This window comes from Cervus canadensis, chromosome 15 (genome assembly GCF_019320065.1).
Source record: "Cervus canadensis isolate Bull #8, Minnesota chromosome 15, ASM1932006v1, whole genome shotgun sequence".
Taxonomy (NCBI): Eukaryota; Metazoa; Chordata; class Mammalia; order Artiodactyla; family Cervidae; genus Cervus; species Cervus canadensis.
The window spans coordinates 69105234-69124532 of NC_057400.1; the positions used below are offsets into that span (position 1 = coordinate 69105234).

Sequence of the window (19299 nt, forward strand, 5' to 3'; positions counted from 1 at the left end):
AGGTACAGGGGTTTGATCCCTGTGCTGGGCTTAGTCGCTCAGTCGTGTCCAACTCTGCAATCCCAGGGACTGTGGCCCACCAGGCGCCTCTGTCCATGAGGATTCTCCAGGCAAGAATACTGGAGTCGGCTGCCATGCCCTCTATGGGTTTGATCCCTGGTCCCAGGCTCAATAGTTTTGGTGCATGGACTTGGTTGCTCTGAGGCATGTGGAATTTTCCCAGGTTGGATCCCTGGTCCAGGAAAATTCCACATGCCTCAGAGTAACTAAGTTCATACACCAAAACTATTGAGTCTGCATGCCCCAACTACTAAAGCCCTCGCACCTAGAGCCTGTTCTCCCCAAGAGCAGCCACTGCGTCTCTGCTCTCCCCTGTATTGCATGTAGCTCTTTCTTATTGTCAACCCAGCCAACCAAACAGCAACCTCAGGCCCACCATCAAAAGCTTGACTAAAGACCTCAGAAGAGGTACCTAGGTAGAGACAACAGCTTTCTATACTTTCCACCAGCTCTACTGTGTGGTCCCACACTTCAGTAGCTGGGTATAATTAGCTTTTTAGATTCACCTGCAAACTCTGACTTGCCCACTGCACCACTGCTTCAGGAAGGCTGATTAGCGACTTCTCTGATCTGCCAATTCCTCCTTACAGACTTTGGTTTCCAAGCTTCTCCCACAACTCCATAAGGTCTTCTACCTATCATAAATTCCTTAATTCCATGATACCACAGCAGTTCGTTCTTCCTTTGTGATTGAACCCTGACTCATGCAACTACTCAAGCCTCCCCTCCACCTACTGACCAAGATCTCTGCAACTTTCCCTTTAGAGATCTTCCTGCATAACCAAATCTAAGCCACTTAGTCCTTTCATAATCTCCAATCAAGCCTTCTTTTATCAGTTCTGAGCTGCCCATCTTTGAAAGCAGGGTGAAGAGCCCTCATTCTATGAAGCCATATCACCCAAACTTGATCCTCCCATTTGCAAATGAGCAAGATTTATATGAGAGAAAACACTAGAGTGGGTATCAGATTAACGAAAGTGTTAGTTGCTCAGTCGTGTCCAACTCTTTGGGACCCCACAGACTGCAGCACACCAGGCTCCTCTGTCCATGGAATTCTCCAGGCAAGAATACTGGAGTGGGTTGCCAATCCCTTCTCCAGGGGATCTTCCTGACCCAGGGATTGAACCCAGGTCTCCAGCATTGCAGGCAGTTTCTTTAACCTGTGAGCCACAAGGGAAGCTCTAGTTTAACAAATGCCAATACCAATTTATTACCTAAGAACAAAATAAGCTAAGAATACTTAATGTACTTCTATGCTTTGGTTAGAGATATGAAGATGGAAGAAAGGAAGAATAAAGAAGCAGAAAGATTCTGAGGAAAAAAAAAAATTGCTGGGACTTCCCTGTGGTCCGATGGTTAAGACTCCACATTCCCAATGTAGGGGGCACAGGTTCAATCCCCTGTTAGGGAACTAAGATCCCACACAGCCTCACAAAAATAAATATATATATTAAAATTTTCTTTGTTGATGTATGGTTTGCCCCAAATGTTTTTTCCATTGGGGAGAAGAATTTTTTTTTTAAATGTAATCATTTGGGGCTTATCCAGTACATTCATAAAACTATTTTAAAATTTCTAGCGGGCATAAGACTGCAGGTAAAATTTTTCCAATACTTTTTCTTTTCTTTTCCAAAAAGATCTTTCCTCCCTTTTGGCTAAAGTATTTCCAAAAATGAAAAATGTATTTCACTAGTCTTGGTTGCCCATTCATGAGAATAATTTACTTCTTTTCTGCTATTTTCTAGAATTCAATGGTTACTATCCTGGATTTTATCACTAAAATATCATCAGGTGACTCTGATTTCAATCATATCAGTCCTGAAGTTATTCATCTACTCTTTCAACATTTACTGAGAACCTATTATAGATCATCACAGTTCAACACAAGGTACCTGGCTATAAAATATCTTTAAGTAAAAGATGTCATTCTGACAAACTAATCACATTTAAATAGAGCTATTTATCTTCCAAATGCTGCCCTGTAACAAATCTTCCCTGGATAGTTGTCATCTTAACAATCTCCCAAGTAAGAAAACTTGAATCTCTTTTGACTCTATTTTCTATGATGCTGTGGCTCTCACAGAATCATGTATTAGATAGGTCCTCAAGAAATCAACTCAGAGCGGGGGGCGGCGGCGGTGGGGGGCTTCCCTGGTGGTTCAGTGTTTAAGAATCCACCTGGTGATGCAAGGGACATCAATTCCATACCTGGTCAGGGAAGATCCCGTGTGCTGCAGAGCAACTAAGCCTGTGTACCACAATTACTGAGCCTGAGCACTGGAGTCCGAGAGCTGCAACCACTGAGCCCACGAACCTCGAGGCTGTGCTCCACAACAAGAGAAACCACCACAAGAAGCAGCCCAGGCACTGCAATAAAGAGTAGTCCCCGTTCAGCAAAAAAGACCCACCACAGCCAAAAAACAGATAAATGTTTTTAAAAAAGAAATCATCTAGGGCAACTTCTTCAAATTCAGAAATGTTTAACTCGGGACTTCGCTGGTGGTCCAGTGGCTAAGGCTCCACCCTGCAATGCGCGGGGGTGCAGACTGGATTCCTGGTTTGGGAACTAAGATCCCACATGGTGTGGAGCAACTAAGCCGAAGCACTGCAAGTACTGAGCCCGTGGACCACAACTCTAGAGTCCGTGTGCTACAAAGAAAGATCTCACACGACACAGCAAAGACCTGTGTGTACCTGCTATGTGCTAAGATCACGCTTTTTAAAAAATTAATGAAGTCACTTTGTCACAGTCAACTTCTAATTAATGGCAGATTTAAGAGTGAATTCAGGCTTTCTACCTACTATCAGTGTTCAACAAACAGTATGAAATACAGTTTACAGTCTGTGTATTCACTTCAGGAACATTCTAGGCAAGAAATTCCTCCGGTACATCCCTAAGTAAACCTTCTATCCCTAAGGCAATATGCAACAGTCCATAACTATGGGACAAAACTTTGAGATGCTGATTAATACACATTACATGATCTCAGAACACAAAATTAATCTACTCTTTCTCAAATCATGGGGAAAGATTTATAATGAAGGTATATGGTGGTTTGGGGGTGAAGTCAACCGAATGCAGTCAGGTACTACTAACAGACTGGATCGTTAATGATACACTATCTCAAAGTAGATCTTTATCAACACTAAGGCTGAGCTAGCTATCTTCTACTTCTTTCATTTCCTTATAATATCTAATCAAATAAGAAAGTTCGTAAATGTTCTTTGACATACCATTCTTATACCTTATGTCATACCATATAATAACTATTACTAATTTTACAAAGCACTCAACAGGTCTAAGAATGCCTAAACTGATTTTAAAGTGCATCAAAGCAATCATATAAACCATGGTATTAATCTCTCTGCAAACTTAGTCAGAGAACATTGGTCTCATTTCTTTCATATTAAAACAAAAGAACAAAATATTTTGAGTTAAAACTCCATAAATACCATTAAAATGTAGCTAAGTCAGTCAAACTTAGGGTAACGACAAACTTATCAAACAATAATGATAATGAAACATCTTCAAGTCACAAATCTAAAATACAATATGAGTTAGGAGCACATAACTATTACTAATAGCACAGAAACAACTGAAAATTTATTTCGGCTTAGACTGCAGATCTGTTCTCAAAGACTTACAAAAATAATAAATATTATCTCACATTCTCCCACTGATTCCTATTAATAATTTTCAGAAACTTTTCCACAGCCTTGCCTCTGTGGTAGAGCTGTTCACAAATACTTGATTTTTTCTGAGCATACAGACGTTTCATTGAAATTCCCCACCCTGTTCAACTCATGTAGCTACCATCTTTTAAGAATCTGAGAACACTGTAAAAGGAGGTCTCTTGTCAATTACCTATCCATTTAATAAACATGTGGCAACAGGTATTGTGGCAACAGGCACCAAAATCAACAAAGCCCACTGCGTCTGTGTTTGAAGACCTGATTTCTCAGTGGAAATCAGACCACTACAGGGCCGAGCGGTCAGTGGGTGGTGGAGGCGAGTGCAGAGTGCTCAAGGACCATCCTGCTCAAGGGAGTGGCGCTGAGCAGACGCAATTTGGGAATTGTCAAAAGAATGCCAATAAAATCATATCTTAAACTATCCTTTTAATTTGTCACTATTAATTTATTAAAGTCCAGACTAAATGACTAACTATACAAATGGGGGGAAATTACCTCTAGAAAAAACTTCCAAAGTTTATAAACTACAGAATGCTTTTTAAATTTATAGTACTACGAATCTCAAGCATAACACTCTTGAGGACTTACAAGAAAGGTGGTGGGCTAGTTATGGGAACACCACCAAAGAAGAGTCTATTCCTATTCTCCAGACATGTTTACTAACAATCACTATGACGTGAAAATACAGAGTGAAGTTAAAAAGTTTATAATCCTTGAACTTCATAGAACAGTAGAACTAGGCCTAGTATTTAGACCTTCTGATTCTCAATCCAGTTCTCCTTTGCATGACACCAGAAAACAGTTTTCTCAAAATATTTTCTAGTAAAGTAACTCTTTTATATTTCAGCTATTCCTGAGCAACAAATATTGGCTAAGACTTAAAAGAAGTATATTATTTGAGGGAATTTCCTGATGGTCCAGTGATAGGGTCTCCTCGATTTTATTGCCAAGGACCGAGGTTCAGTGAGGACTAAGATCTCACAAGCCACCAAGCCTCACGGTACAGCCAAAACACACACACACACACACTCCTTGAGAGACAGTACAGGAAAAGACAGGAACTGAATTGTCCTGTTCTCTCAAGTCAGGTCTCTTTTTATTCATAACTGGTGATAACCTTGAATTCATTATTAAAAATATATTTTAAAATCCCCAAAATCAGAACCTGATTAATACAGCTGCATAGAATATTTTTACAATTCCTGCGATTTTGTTGCTGTCTACAGACCAACCAAAGATTGTTAACATTGACATCCAAAAGTTAGCTTGCCAACAGATGCAGCAATAGATATTACTACCTACTGAAAGCTGAAAGACTACTGGAGAACACACGCCAACTGCAGTGGGGAAAATATACCTCACCTAAAGAGGAGAGCCAGAGAAGGCAGTGGCACCCCACTCCAGTACTCTTGCCTGGAAAATCCCATGGACAGAGGAGCCTGGTGGGCTGCAGTCCATGGGGTCGCTACCAGTCGGACACAACTGAGCGACTTCACTTTCACTTTTCACTTTCATGCACTGGAGGAGGAAATGGCAACCCACTCCACTATTCTTTCCTGCAGAATCCCAGGGACAGGGGAGCCCAGTGGGCTGCCGTCTATGGGGTCGCACAGAGTCGCACACGACTGAAGCGACTTAGCAGCAACAGCAAAGAGGAGAGCTGAAGCTGAAACTCCAATACCTTGGCCACCTGATGCAAAGAACTGACTCGCTAGAAAAGACCCTGATGCTGGGAAAGACTGAAGGCAGGAGGAGAAGGGGACGATAGAGGATGAGACGGCTGGATGGCATCACCAACTTGATGGATATGAGTTTGAGTAAGCTCCAGGAGTTGGTGATGGACAGAGAAGCTTGGCATGCTGCAGTCCATGGGGTCACAAAGAGTCGGACACGACTGAACTGACTGAAAGAGGAGAGTGAAAGAGCTGGCTTAAAACTGAACATTGGAAAAACTAAGATCATGGCATCCGGTCCCATCACTTCATGGCAAACAGGTGGGAAAAAAGTGGAAACAGTGGCAGATTTTATTTTCTTGGGTTCCAAAATCACTGCAGAGGGTGACTACAGCCACAAAATTAAAAGATGCTTGCTCCTTGGAAGAAAAGCTATGACAAACCTAGTCAGCATATTAAAAAGCAGAGACATCACTTTGCTGATAAAGGTCCATCTAGTCAAAGCTATGGTCTTTCCAGTAATCATGTAGGGATGTGAGAGTTGAACCATAAAGAAGGCTCAATGCCTAAGAACTGATGCTTTCAAACTGTGGTGCTGCAGAGAACTCTTGACAGTCCTGTGGACAGCAAGGAGATCAAACCAGTAAACCCTAAAGGAAATCAGCCCTGAATATTCACTGGAAGGACAGATGCTGAAGCTGAAACTCCAATACTTTAGCCACCTAATGGGAAGAGCTGACTCACTGGAAAAGATCCCGATGCTGGGAAAGACTGAGGGCAGTGGGAGAAGGGGACGACAGAGGATGAGATGGTTGGCTGGCATCACTGACTTAATGGACATGAGTTTGAGCAAACTTGGGGAGATAGTGAAGGACAGGGAAGCCTGGCGTGCTGCAGTCCATGGGGTCGCAAAGATATGACTTAGCAACTGAACAACAACCCCTATAACCAAGTGATCAAACTCAGGACCACAAATAATAGGACTTAACAATATATGATCCCTGATGGGAAGTAATATAAAGTATACAGCAACACTCAGTAGTTATTCTTGCCCAAAATATTTAACCTGAAACTAATGATTCTTTAAATCTAGCTTACAGTTAGCTAATGTAGGAGGCAAAGAGGAACATGCTAAATGACACCATGAGGGGGAAAAAAAAAAATCAGACAAATCCAGAATGTGACTTGTTTTATAAGATAACTGCCTTGATCTCTTTTATTTAAAAAAAATCCATTTTATAAAATGGAGAGATGATGGGACTTCCAAGGCATCCAGTGGTTAAATCTCTGTGCTTCCACAGCAGGCGCCACAGGTTCAATCCCTGGTTGGGAAACTAAAATCCCACATACTGTGTGGCATGTCCAAAAGATAAAAAAAATAAATAAATAAAATGGAGAGGTGATATTGTTTTAGATTAGAAGAGATCAAAGAGACTTAACCAAATGTAGTGAATAAACCTTCATGGGATCCTGGTTTGGTGGAATTAAGTATAAAAAGCCATAAAAGATCTTTCCAGCACAAGTGGGGAGATTTAAACATGGATGGATACTAGATTACATTAAGAAATTAACAATAAGAATTTATTCTTATTAATAACTATTCATCAGAAAGTTAACAACAATGTATCTTGGCTATGTAAGAAAATGTCCTTATCTTTGGAAATGCAAGTTGGCATATTAGGGGTAAAGTGTCATAGTGTCCACAGTTTTGTTTTCAAATGGTATAGCCAAAAATGCTTCCTAAGTGGCTCAATAGTAAAGAAGCTGCCTGCCAATGCAGGAGACATGCAGGAGATAGGGATTCAATCCCTGGGTTGGGAAGATCCCCTGAAGGAGGAAATGGCAACCGATTCCAATATTCTTGCCTAGAAAACCCCATGGATAGAGGAGCCTGGCGGGCTACAGTCCATGGGGTCACAAAGAGTGGGACATGACTGAGCGACTGAGCACACAGGCATCCATGGCCAAAAATCATGTCCACATTATGGCGAGATGCCAACAAGTGAGTCTACAGGATTACCACGTGGGTGTTTGATACCACCAAATTCCTGTGTACTTAACACTGCTTCATAACGAAAAGCTGGGGCTGGGTTGGGGGGCAGGTAGGAGGGAGCTTAGAGAGCTCCAATTCTACAAGGAAAAAAATAAAATCAATCTGATACTAAAGCTGTGGGACTTGTCTAGAACCAAACACAATGCCATTTTAATACAGCATCTATTAAATATAGTTTACTCCTCTGGTAGCAATAAGCTAAACAAGGGATGAAAGTTCCAATTAAAACACTTAAAAGACTGAATCTACAATGTAATCATCAAATTATTTACAATAAATCTTTAATAGTTATTTCTTTCAAGAGAGATTCATGGAGAGCATGACTAGATAACCATTCTATAATGATATTACATTGAACAAGACTCAACACACGTTTATATTTTAAGCAAACGACAAATCAATCTGTGAACAATCCACTTCTTAACTCTGTAATGCAACATTTTCTCTACAGACATTACACAGACATTGAACTACAAATTTTCTTAAACCTGATAATACATTAAAAGAAATTATCAAATACTACAATTTGGGGCATCAATAGATTTCTTAAAACATTTACAACTATGCATGAAACTTAAGTTACTCAAGAGAATTTTATCAACACTTTCTTCTGCAAAGAGAAATGTAAAGGCTCTCTAGCTTTAATCATAATCAAAGAAACAGTATAGGTCAATGCTAAAATGAGAATTTCAGTTGGTTTATAAATACTCATTACTTTGCTACATACATACGAAAGAAAACAATCACATCATTAAAAGATAACTCTCTACAACACTCTACACATTAAATTCTGGCCCTTCACTCAGAGATATTGCACAAGTTAATGCACAAATTACTAAGTATGTTGTCATTGCCACATAATCCAGAAACAAATTTTGCAATAAGGAAATCTCAAGCAAATAACCCAACTGTGAGTTCCCTGTATGCATCAAGAATAAATTGCACAAATTGTAACTTTTCAAGAAATATGGAGTTTAACTAAATCTATTTCTTCTTTTTGATAAGAGGGGGAATATTTTCTGTTCGGTCAGTTCCACCGCAAAAAAAAGAAAAAGGTAAACGTGCATGGAGTCACCTTTTAATAGTAATTTTTTTGGAAAGAACCAAGAAAATCATTTGGCTAGACTGCAGGAAAACACAATAGGGGCATATAAGCTCGACCTACTTATGTAAATATTTAGATTTTACTCCCAAGAAGAAACTTTTCAGGTTTTCTCATTTTCCTCACATATTTATTTTCGCAAGATCAGAAATACACTTCTACGGAGAAAACATCATATTCGAACCAAGGCTTTCCCAGATTACCAAGCTGCGTGACCTTGGGCAAGTTGCTGAATCTGAGCCTCGATGTTTTCAACCGTAAAATGGAGAGACATTATCACCTCACTGGGCTTCGAAGGTGAGGTGAGACAACGCACGATAAGTACCGGGGGCGTAACAAGTGCTCGCTAAACGGTCCATAAAGAGAAAAGGGCATCAACCCTAACCGCTAGTGCACGACGATACAGCGGGGCAAAGACAAGCACTTTCTCGCTTCCTGTATCTAAGATTTCTGCTTCTCCCAAGGACCAGGCGCAATGTTCCTTCCAAAGGCCCCGCGGAGTACGCGTCTTGACAGCTCCACCGCCCAGCGGTCTACTTCGCTCGGACCTGGACTTCAGGACAGGATGCAAGGGACCCAAGGTCCGCCCACCCCAAGCGAGGCTACAACCTAGCGAAATCTCCGCCCCAGGGGCTGCGCCCAGGCCGGCAACGGCCCCCTCCTCACGTCCGGCCCCCTCCCCGCTCCCCCACCCCCACCGCCACCGCCACACATTTGTGCGGGCGCGCGCGCGCGCTCACACACACACACACACACGCACGCACACGCACTTACCCGCCGCTCCGCGGGGACGTAGGGAGCCGCAGACCCACCCCTCCGCCCCCGCGCGGCCTGTCACTGCGCCCCCCGGTCGAGGGAGGCTGCGGGCCCCCGGGGACCGGAGGGGCGCACGAGGAGTCAGGCGCGGGCCGGGGGGCCAGGCCCGGCCCTCCTTCACATGGAGCCCGCGCCGGGCGCAGCGGCGGACTCGTGGACTGCGGCGGCCGGCCGGGGCCTCTCGGCGCCCCTCGTTCCTTCTCGCCGCCGCGGCCCAGAGGCCCGCGGGAAGCTGGGCAGAAAAAGAGGAAGCCGCGGGCCGGGCGCCGCCGAGGCCGGAGAAGGGGCGGGAGAGACGACTCCGCGGCTGGGAGCCCCGGGCCTCCCGGTAGTAGTCGTCGTCGCCGCCGCCGCCGCTGCGGGCCGCAGGACCCCCGAACACCGCACCCAGTGACCGCACCACCCTCGTCGGGAGCCGCTGCTGAGGGTAGCCCGGCCGCCACTACACACGGACCCGTGACGTCGGGCGTAGCGCGGCGCACGTCACGGCCGGCTCTCTCGTGCGCGCGCAGCCCTCCGCCTGTCGGGAGCGGAACCCGCCGGGGGCGCGCTCTCGCCCAGAGCGCCGCGCGGAGGCCGAAGGGGAGCGTGTCCGCGCCTGCGCAGTGGCTGGCTGCGCCCACGCACGCCCGGTTGCACACGCCGGCTCGGTAGTGCGGAGATTCCTGGCCTGCCAGGGCTATTGCGCCGCTTTGGCGGTAGCTTGTGGCCGCCGGCTCCCGGGCTGTGCGCTCCCGCACACACATGCATCTCGGTTCCCTCGCGTCTACGGGAGTCCTCGGCTCCGAGACTCCAAACCAAACCTCGAAAATGGTCTCCCGCGTGGGCTTCTGGCAGAGCGGGAGCAGCAGAGCAAGAAGAGGCTGCGACCCACTTCGAGTCCATAGCAAGTCGTTTGCAGGCGAAAAGATCTCGTTTTTGCATCTGGTTTCAGCATTTTTTTGTAAAAGACTTAAGAAATTTTTGTCGACTTGTCACCTGACCGTAAACCACTACCCTGAAGATCGGCCTTCTAAGTTTTACAGTTCACTGTTTACTTCTTGTATGTATTCGAGGTCGGCCCAGCAAGTATTACTTTTTAATTGTTAACGAATGTGGAAATCTCGGCGCAGGAAGATGAATTGACACACCACCCCTAGGACTTGTGACAGAGTCTAAAACCCCGTCGCTTTCACGGAATCTTTTCTTCACTCACCGTCGCCCCGCAGAACCAAGTACAAACTCATCGCGTTAGCGTTGGAGGCCTCTGTCATGTGACTGACCTGCATTCTGATTGTCTTTAGCTCACACTGCTTTGATCCAGAGAGTATCTGTCCTGCTCCATCTCTTGTTTCCTCAAATACCCCTTACAGCTTCCTGCGCCATTTCTTCCCTCTTTAGCACCTACGTGCTTTATTGGTAGGTTATGGATCCCACCTGCTTCCTGCCTTTTCCAGACCTCATATCAAACAGTTGAAATAAGAGAGATGGGAGTGGTGCCCACCCAGAAGTAAGCAGCTACCCAACTTGCAGCCCTGGACGGAGGGAAAGGGTGTTATGTAATAAAGTAGATAGGTCTCCTCCGTGAAATTTTTATTACAGGCGCATTAGCGGTGTTGTCAAAGGAGCAGGAACAGAGATGTTCATTGGCAAGTTTTTGTAATGGTGAAGCCTGGAAACCTAAATGACTCGGACTGAGCGGATAAATAATGGTTCGTTTGCTCTGCAGAGAATTAGGCAGCCACCACAAAGAAAGGCTAATGCTGGAGGACCTCAAAAATACAAAGCTAAATAGAAAAGCAGTTTGCTGCCCCTAATTTAAAAAGTAGAGTACTTTTAAGCTTATGTATGCAGAAAATCGGTCTTTAAGATGGCTTTTGGTTCTAACATCTAAGCCTGATATACCACAGAAAAATAAAGGATCTCAATATACTTGGGCAGGATTTAAGTCTTAAACTTTTATATTATTTTCCATGGTTCCTGGCCTGACCATATACTACTCACTCAATAAAACCTTGTTTACCAAATAATCTCAAGATGGAGATGGATTTTTCCTCATACCTCTGCTCACTTTTTCTCTCCCTACCCTAACTGGGACTTCATCCACCATTTTCCACCACACGTATATATTAATAAAAGCCTCTTTTTTTTCTTTTTCTCCAGTCTCTTTTTACATTGGTGAGATACTTGCTTAGACATTAAATCTCTGGCATCCTGGCTCATTTTGGGATATGTGATTACAAATTCATGAACTTGGAATATTTTTTTTCAGGTGCAAGGAACAAAACAGCTTAAACAGTAAAGTTTATTTTCACACATAACAGAAATGCAGTAACTGGGCCCACAATTGGCTAATGGCTGTGAATTGTCATCTCTGCAGTCAAAAGATGACTGCCTCATCTTCAGACATTATGACCTCCCACTCAGAAAAAGGGAGAAAGTCTTCTGTCTTCTCACTCTCTAATAAACTTTTAATTTTAGAATAGTCATAGATTTACAGACAAGTTGAGAAGATAGTACATTGAGTTCCTATATACCCCACACCCAGTTTCCTCTTTAATTCATATCTTACATTAAAATGATCATTTGTCACAATCAGGGAACCAATGTTGATACAATATCATTAACTGAAGTCCATACTTGACTCAGATTTCCTTAGTTTTTACCTAATGTCCTTTTCTTGTTTCAGAATCCCATCCAGGACACCACATTATATTTAGTTATCATGCCTCCTTAGGCTTCTCTTGGCCATGACTTCCTTTGTTTTTGATGACCTTGACAGTTCTGAGGAGTACTAGTCGCGTGTTTTGAGGAATATCCCTTCCCTCTGGTGTCTCTGATATTTTTCTGGCGATTAGACCAGGGTTGTTGGTTTGCGGGATGCAGATCACTGAGGTATCGTTATTCTCACCACAGACTTATCAAGGACATTCCTGACCACATGAATTATGGCTGTTGAGCTTGACCTTGATTGCCTGTTTGTGGTTTTATTTGTCAGATTTCTTCGCCTTCTTTCCATGCAGTACTCTCTGCAAAGAAATCACCCTTCTCACACCTGGAGCATGGGGAGTCAGGCTCCATTTCCTGGAGTACAAAGTATTGACATGAATTCCATGGAATTCTTCTGCATGGGAGATGTGTCCCTTCTCCCTCAGTTACTTACTTACGGAATTGTTTATTTATGTCACTATGGACTCATGGATATTTATGTTATCTCTGGTTTAAAGAACCTCTTGTTGAAAATGAAAGAGGAGAGTGAAAAGGTTGGCTTAAAACTCAACATTCAGAAAACTAAGATCACAGCATCTGGTCCCATCACTTCATGGTAAATAGATGGGGAAACAATGGAAACAGTGAGAGATTTTATTTTGAGGGGCTCCAAAATCACTGCAGATGGTGAGTGCAGCCATGAAATTAAAAGATGCCTGCTCCTTGGAAGAAAAGCTATGATCAACCTAGACAGCATATTAAAAAGCAGAAACATTACTTTGTCAACAAAGGTCCACCTAGTCAAAGCTATGGTTTTTCTAGTAGTCATGTATGGATGTGATATTTGGACTGTAAAGAAAGCTGAGTGGCAAAGAATTGATACTTTTGAACCGTGGTGTTGGAGAAGACTCTTGAGAGTCCCTTGGACTGCAAGGAGTTCCAACCAGTCAATCCTAAAGGAAATCAGTCCTGAATATTCATTGGAAGGACTGATGCTGAAGCTGAAACTCCAGTACTTTGGCCACCTGATGCAAAGAACCGACTCATTGGAAAAGAACCTGATGCTGGGAAAGATTGAAGGTGGGAGGAGAAGGGGACAACAGAGGATGAGATGGTTGGATGGCATCACCGACTCAATGGACATGAGTTTGAGTCAACTCCAGGAGTTGGTGATAGACAGGGAAACCTGGCATGCTGCAGTCCATGGGGCCGCAAAGAGTCGAATACGATTGAGTGACTGAACTGAACCGATAGCCCAATGCCACGTTATTTATTTTGTTCAGGTTACTCCAAGTTTGGGCATTAGGAACTCTTTGCATTGACTTTTGTCGCCCTTTGACATATCCCCATCATTGTGGGGTGTTTTCTTGTGTTGGTTTGTTTTGGGATGTTGAGTGTTTTTGTTTTGTTTTGTTTTTACTTTTAGAGCATGCCCCTACTTTTTGACCTTACCAGAGGTGCCAATTCATCTTGACTGTTTCCTGCCCCAGTCCTAGAGTCAGCCATTTCTCCAAGGAGCCTTGTTTCCTTTTATTGGGGAATGACATTAGAAACAAAGATCTGATGTCCTCACATCAGCTCTCCCGACGAGGCTGCCTCTTTTGTTTTTGCAGCAGGATCTTCTAATGGTGGCCCCAAATTCATTCTTTTCTTTCCAAAGTCATTAGATTTTACTTGAGTACATAGCATCCCTGCCCCATAGTAAAGAGTCAATTTCCCAATCTCACTTGCAACTCATCATAGCTGGGTGAGTAAGTATTGTCTAAAGGGAAATCAATGAAAGTGTCTAGTCCAAATACCTGCTTTCAGAGACCCTTCCTCAACAGACCACTGCTTTTGCCCCTCTGGCTTCATCCCTTCCTCCATCCTAGAATGCCTCCTGGCCTTCTTGGAGAGTGAAAAACAGGAATGGTGGAGCTGGAAGCAGAGCCCTCTTCCCAGGGCTCTGTACTTTCATGAGAGAGAAGAGTAAGTACTTGTCACCAGTAGATGAACCTACTCCTACAATGCATCTTATTGGTAGGAGCTGGGCCTTGTGTCCGTGCCTGCAAAGACTCAGCTTTACCACAATGGGTTCAGCCCCCAGAAGGCCCACCCCGGGACTGGGAATGCTTCCAGCCATGTCTGGACAGAAACCTGGGTTAGGTTGCAGGGGAGTGGAGGGATGGATGGCGGTCGTGTGGTAGCCAATGGCGTGTACCTGAGAAGTACTTGGAGAGTCAGGATGTGGAGAGCCAGAGCAGGACCCCTTAAGCTTATCTTATACTGTGTAAATGATCTGTGGGAAATCTGTTATCCTTGTCATCCTCAGGGCAGCTGCGGTTGAAACTCAACTTTGCTGTTTTAAAAAGCAAAACATTAACAAGGTAGGTCTTCTGATAAAAGGTGCACAGTGCTTCCACAATTAAAAAAAAAACTCATTTCTGGGATTTCTGCTGTTTAGAATAGCCCTAGTTTTCTGAGTTTGGTGAAAGGCCATATGAAGGATTTCTAACAGAGGGATTATCTTGAATTTTCTGTGATCTTGATCATCTCCAATTCTTTCATTTATCTGTTGCTAATACGTACATTTCTTTAAAATTGTTATACATTTCCTGTTATACATGTTAATAGAAAATGTGGAAAACACAAGGGGAAAAACCTCTAATTCGTTCTGTAGCTCTATTTCCATCCCATCTTTTCTCTATGTATGGAGCTTTGTTGTAGGGGTGTTTTTTTACTTTTAGATACATTTTTAGATAGTTTTTAAGTAATTGCACATGTAATTTTATGTCCTACTTTTTTAATTTACACAGGATAAGTAGTTTGACTTTATCTTCCCTTATACTTGCAAGCAAATTTGAAAAGCTGGCATATATACTTAAAGTTTTACCTTTATTCTAACCTTTTTAATGAAAAATGTTCATAAAATGGATATATGTAGAGCCAGTGACAGCTTCTTGGCTGCCATGGGACACATTAGAGATTTTTTTTTTTTTGCACTTAGTGTGTGAGGCAGTGAGAGCGACCACAGGAGATCCCAGTGCTCACCTAGATCTGAGAAGTGAAGCTCATACAGATAACGACTGTGCCTTTTTTATTCCATTAGCCCTTGCCCAGCGTGATCGAATTTTGCTTACAAGGTTAAAAGAATATTATGGATTAGCACTGGGGGAGAATCTCCTGTTTTGGAAAAGAACCGAGAGATACTTAAATCATATGTTTTATCTGAGTTGGTGCATTCTAAGACTATCTAGCTAAAAGATACGCTTTTTTTTTTTTGGCTGTACCTTGTGGTATGTGGGATCTAGTTCCCTGACCAGGGATCAAACCCAAGCCCCCTGCATTAGGAGCTCAGAGTCTTAACCACAGGGCCACCAGGGCAGTCTTAATATACGCTTTTTTTTTTCTTTACTGTATTTTTCTTTCTTTATTTTTGGCTGTGTTGGGTCTGAGTTGCGGCAGTTGTGCATTCTGGCTTCTCTCGTTGCAGCTCGTGGTCTTAGCTGCCCCAAGGTGTGTGGGGTCTTAAGTCCCCATCCAGGGATTGAACCTGAGTACACTGAGGAGGAGGAGAGTACACAGAGGATGAGATGGTTGGATGGCATCACCAACCCAATGGACATGAGTTTGAGCAGGCTCCAGGAGTTGGTGATGGACAGGGAGGCCTGGTGTGCTGCAGTCCATGGGGTCACAAAGAGTCAGACATGACTGAGCGATGAACTGAACTGAACACTGTATTGGAAGGCAGATTGTTAACCACAGGACCACCTGGGAAGTCACCCAAGATACACTTTTAAAACATCAAGTTGTCTGGTCTTACCTGGTGTGGTCCAGTGGTTAAGATTCTGTGCTTCCAAGGCAGGGGACCCAGATTTGATCCCTGGTCAGGGAGCTAGATCCTGCATGCTGCAACCAGGAGTTCACATGCCACAACGAAGATTGAAGATGCTGGGACCCAGCACAGTCAAGTAAATATTTTTTTTAAAAAAACAACATCAAATTGTGAACAACAATAATCATTTTTTAAGAAGGTGGCTATTTGCTTGGGGCCTCCTGCTGGCCTCTGCCACTGCAGCAGCCCCTAACCCAACTACCATCCATGGGCTCCTCCCTTCTGACTTGTCAACAAAACAAGGATTGGCTGCTTCTTCCCTTCCTCCTGTTTTTGTTAATGCTGGCTTCTTATTTCTTTTCCGTTCCACTTGTGCCTTCTCTCTCTACCTCACTCTCCTTTATCAAATTTTATTAGTTATTTTTCACAAACATCCTACGAGGTAGGTTGGCAGAATTAATACCTCATTTACCTATGAGGAAAAAGTGTCAGAGAAAGGTTGTGTTGCACCAGGCCCCTGGGACACCTAATGGAGCAGTCCTGAGCTGGAGCCTGCCTGCCCAGGCCTCCCTGGTCCTGATGTCTCACTTGGCTCCTTGATGCCAGCTCCCTCCATTCGCCTCATGCCCTATGCCCCTCCTGGCACCAGGGCTCTGCTCTCCAGGTTCAGCCTCACCATTCCTGAACCATGGTCCTTCTGTCCAAGCCTTCCCAGCCCCATCTCAGATCTGCTTTGCAGGACCCTAAGCCCCCATGGTACACCATCAAGTGGGTTGACACTAGCAGAGGTGAGTGAAGAGTTAGCCATATCCCTCCTTAAGGTTCATCATATCCCTCAACCCAGTGTGACATAGCTCCTTCCACAAGTGGCTTCTACAAGGCAAGTCACAAGGGTTGGTGTCCCTTCTTCAAATGGTTCAACGTTATAGACCAGCCTGGCTGAAGCTGAGCAGTGCAGGGTTCAGTGTCCCACTGACCCTTCAGGCCCTCCAGACTGCTCAGACCAGTCTCAGAGAGTGGGGCTCCCTGTGCCCTCAAATGGTAGTCATTCTGCCATGGCCAGGCCTGGTAGCTCTGGCCAGGCTGAACCATACAGAACACTCGAGTCGGCAGACACTGGTATCTGCTCTTCTCGGCCACTTCACTTAGCATCCTCATCTGAAGACAGGGCAAGGCATCCTGGCCCAGGACTGTGGTGGACACAGTGGGGTAAGGCATGTGAAAGCCACTGGGAAACAGCACTTGTCCCCACCTGCTGCCCACAAGAAGCCCAGCATGGCCCCTCCCTGCTAGACTGCAGAGCCAGCAGGCCCTTTGGAATGGAGGGCACCCAACACAACCGGAAGGTGCAGTTGTGGCCTCACATTATGAGTCACCACCTCTCGTTCCTGGAGTTCACACCAGTGATCAGGCTCTGATGAGCCAACTGGCCAGTCAGCCTTAAGCACAGAACAGGGTCTGTGCCAGGAGAAATCTATGCTGTTTTCTACACCATGGGAGACACAGCCGACTATCTGGAGCCTCTGAGACCATCCTTCCCCCACGCTCCCTAACCCTCTCCCACCATCCCTGAGAGCCAGGTTCTCATGTCCTCTGCCCTGGAAGTAATTCACACCAAAGCAGGAAATGCTGAAAGATGTTACCCCCAGAGGTTTATAAAGTTATAAAGTTGTAGAGACATTTTGAGCAGAGAAACTGTACTGTGATTGGTCTGGCTTGGGTTCCCACGGCCAGTGAACCGGGCTTTTACTATAAATTCCTGTACAGGCCGGTGCCTGGTTTTGCTGAGTGCTCACTTGCCAGTCCAGCGTCCATGCCCTGCCTTTCACCTAACTCCAATGCTGGAAGATCCGGTAGCCTGAGGGGGCCTGTGAGTCAGACATCGCAGCGATGATGAGTATATTCAGTGCCCTGGTAGGGTTTCTGAATGCCGATCTCCATGGACAGGACCAGGACTGGTGCAGACGTGTGAGGCCCTGGACAGTCTTACATCAGAGAGTGACAAAGTGCTCGGAAGACCATACAGGCATGTTAAACAGCCTCAGGAGTCAGCGTAAACGAACTGCTGCTGGCCAAATATGGAACGTGTTGAACATTAAAATAGTGAATTCTATCCCATATTATAAAATAACCCATGAGTCATACTGACACGTAAAGGAAGAAGAAGGGAAAACCCTCCATAGCAGAAGAATTCCACTGATAAGTAAAATGAATGGTGGCGTTAGGTAACTCATGTTGCACATTCAAACAGGTGGGTGAAAGCCTGATAAGTAGAATACTCACTTTCAAAGTCTCTCTACTCAAACGATAATTACAAAGGGGAAACAGTAACTTTATGATGGAGAAACCTGGTAAACACCATCTTCAGCACACAAAACAAATACCCTGCAGCTCTGCCTCTTAGGCTTCCAGAAGTCACCACTGCAGTGGCCGCGAGGGGCGACCTTTGTCCCTGTGTACATGCTGTGCTCAGCGACTTGCGCTCAAATTCAGGCCACGTACACATTGCTACACTGATTACTGACCAAGGAAGTACTTTCAACTCAATAAATACCTGTTTCCTATGGATGGCCACTTGGCATACAGGTCAGACTTGACTTTGAATGTCTGCCAAACTGTGAGCTCCGGCAGGCTGCTTAACCTTTCTGAGCTTCAATCTTTCATCTATATAATGGAGATGATAATAGTAATACCTATTGAATGAATCAGCAGTTCCATTCCTAATCTTTCCTCAAGAGAAATGAAAACACAGGTCCACACAAAGACTTGCATATGTATGTCCACAGCTGCTTTTTTTATGATAGCCCCAAACTGGAAACAACCCAAATATTCATCAACTGGTTAGCAAAGAAAGGAAAAAACCAGGGCTCACTAAAATGAATTTCAAAAGCATTATGCTAAGTTAAAGAAACTAGACAAAAGACTACAGTGCATGATTCCATTTATATGAAATTCTAGAAAAGGTAAAGCTATAGTGATCAGTGGTTGCCAGGGGCCAAAAGTGGAGACTTGTCAGCAGAAGGATAATGGGAATGTTCTATTTAATATGTCATGAACATTGTGGTGTGCTGGTGGTGAAAAGCTTATATACTTTCGTCAAAATTCATCAAATTATATACATAAAATTGCTGGATTTTGTTGTAAATTAAGCCTAATAAAACTGATTTTTAAAAACCTACTTTACAATGTCACTGTGAGGGTTAATGCAGCCCGGAGCTCAGTGCCTGAGTAGGACAGCAGATCTAAAATTATAGCTGTTAACCACGCGCACAGTCTTTGACCATGCAGGCAAATGTGTAGGCAAGAGGTTACCCAGGGGAGCCACCCTCTCAAGACGTTTGCAACTGAACTGAGTAATAAGATGATCCGTGGTGGAGTAAGGAGGGCGCAGGGTGGCAGA

At 44.3% G+C, this 19299-nt stretch overlaps 1 protein-coding gene across 1 annotated transcript in view; it reads right to left on the reverse strand.

The window, feature by feature from the left end:
- The window catches only part of MAP3K2 (mitogen-activated protein kinase kinase kinase 2), an 87879-nt gene extending 78399 nt beyond the window's left edge, over nucleotides 1–9480 (reverse strand). The window contains exon 1 of the mRNA XM_043488266.1: nucleotides 9356–9480. The gene's annotated coding sequence lies outside the window, so the exon portion shown is untranslated. The remainder of the gene's footprint in view (nucleotides 1–9355) is intronic.
- Between the last annotated feature and the right edge of the window lie 9819 nt (nucleotides 9481–19299).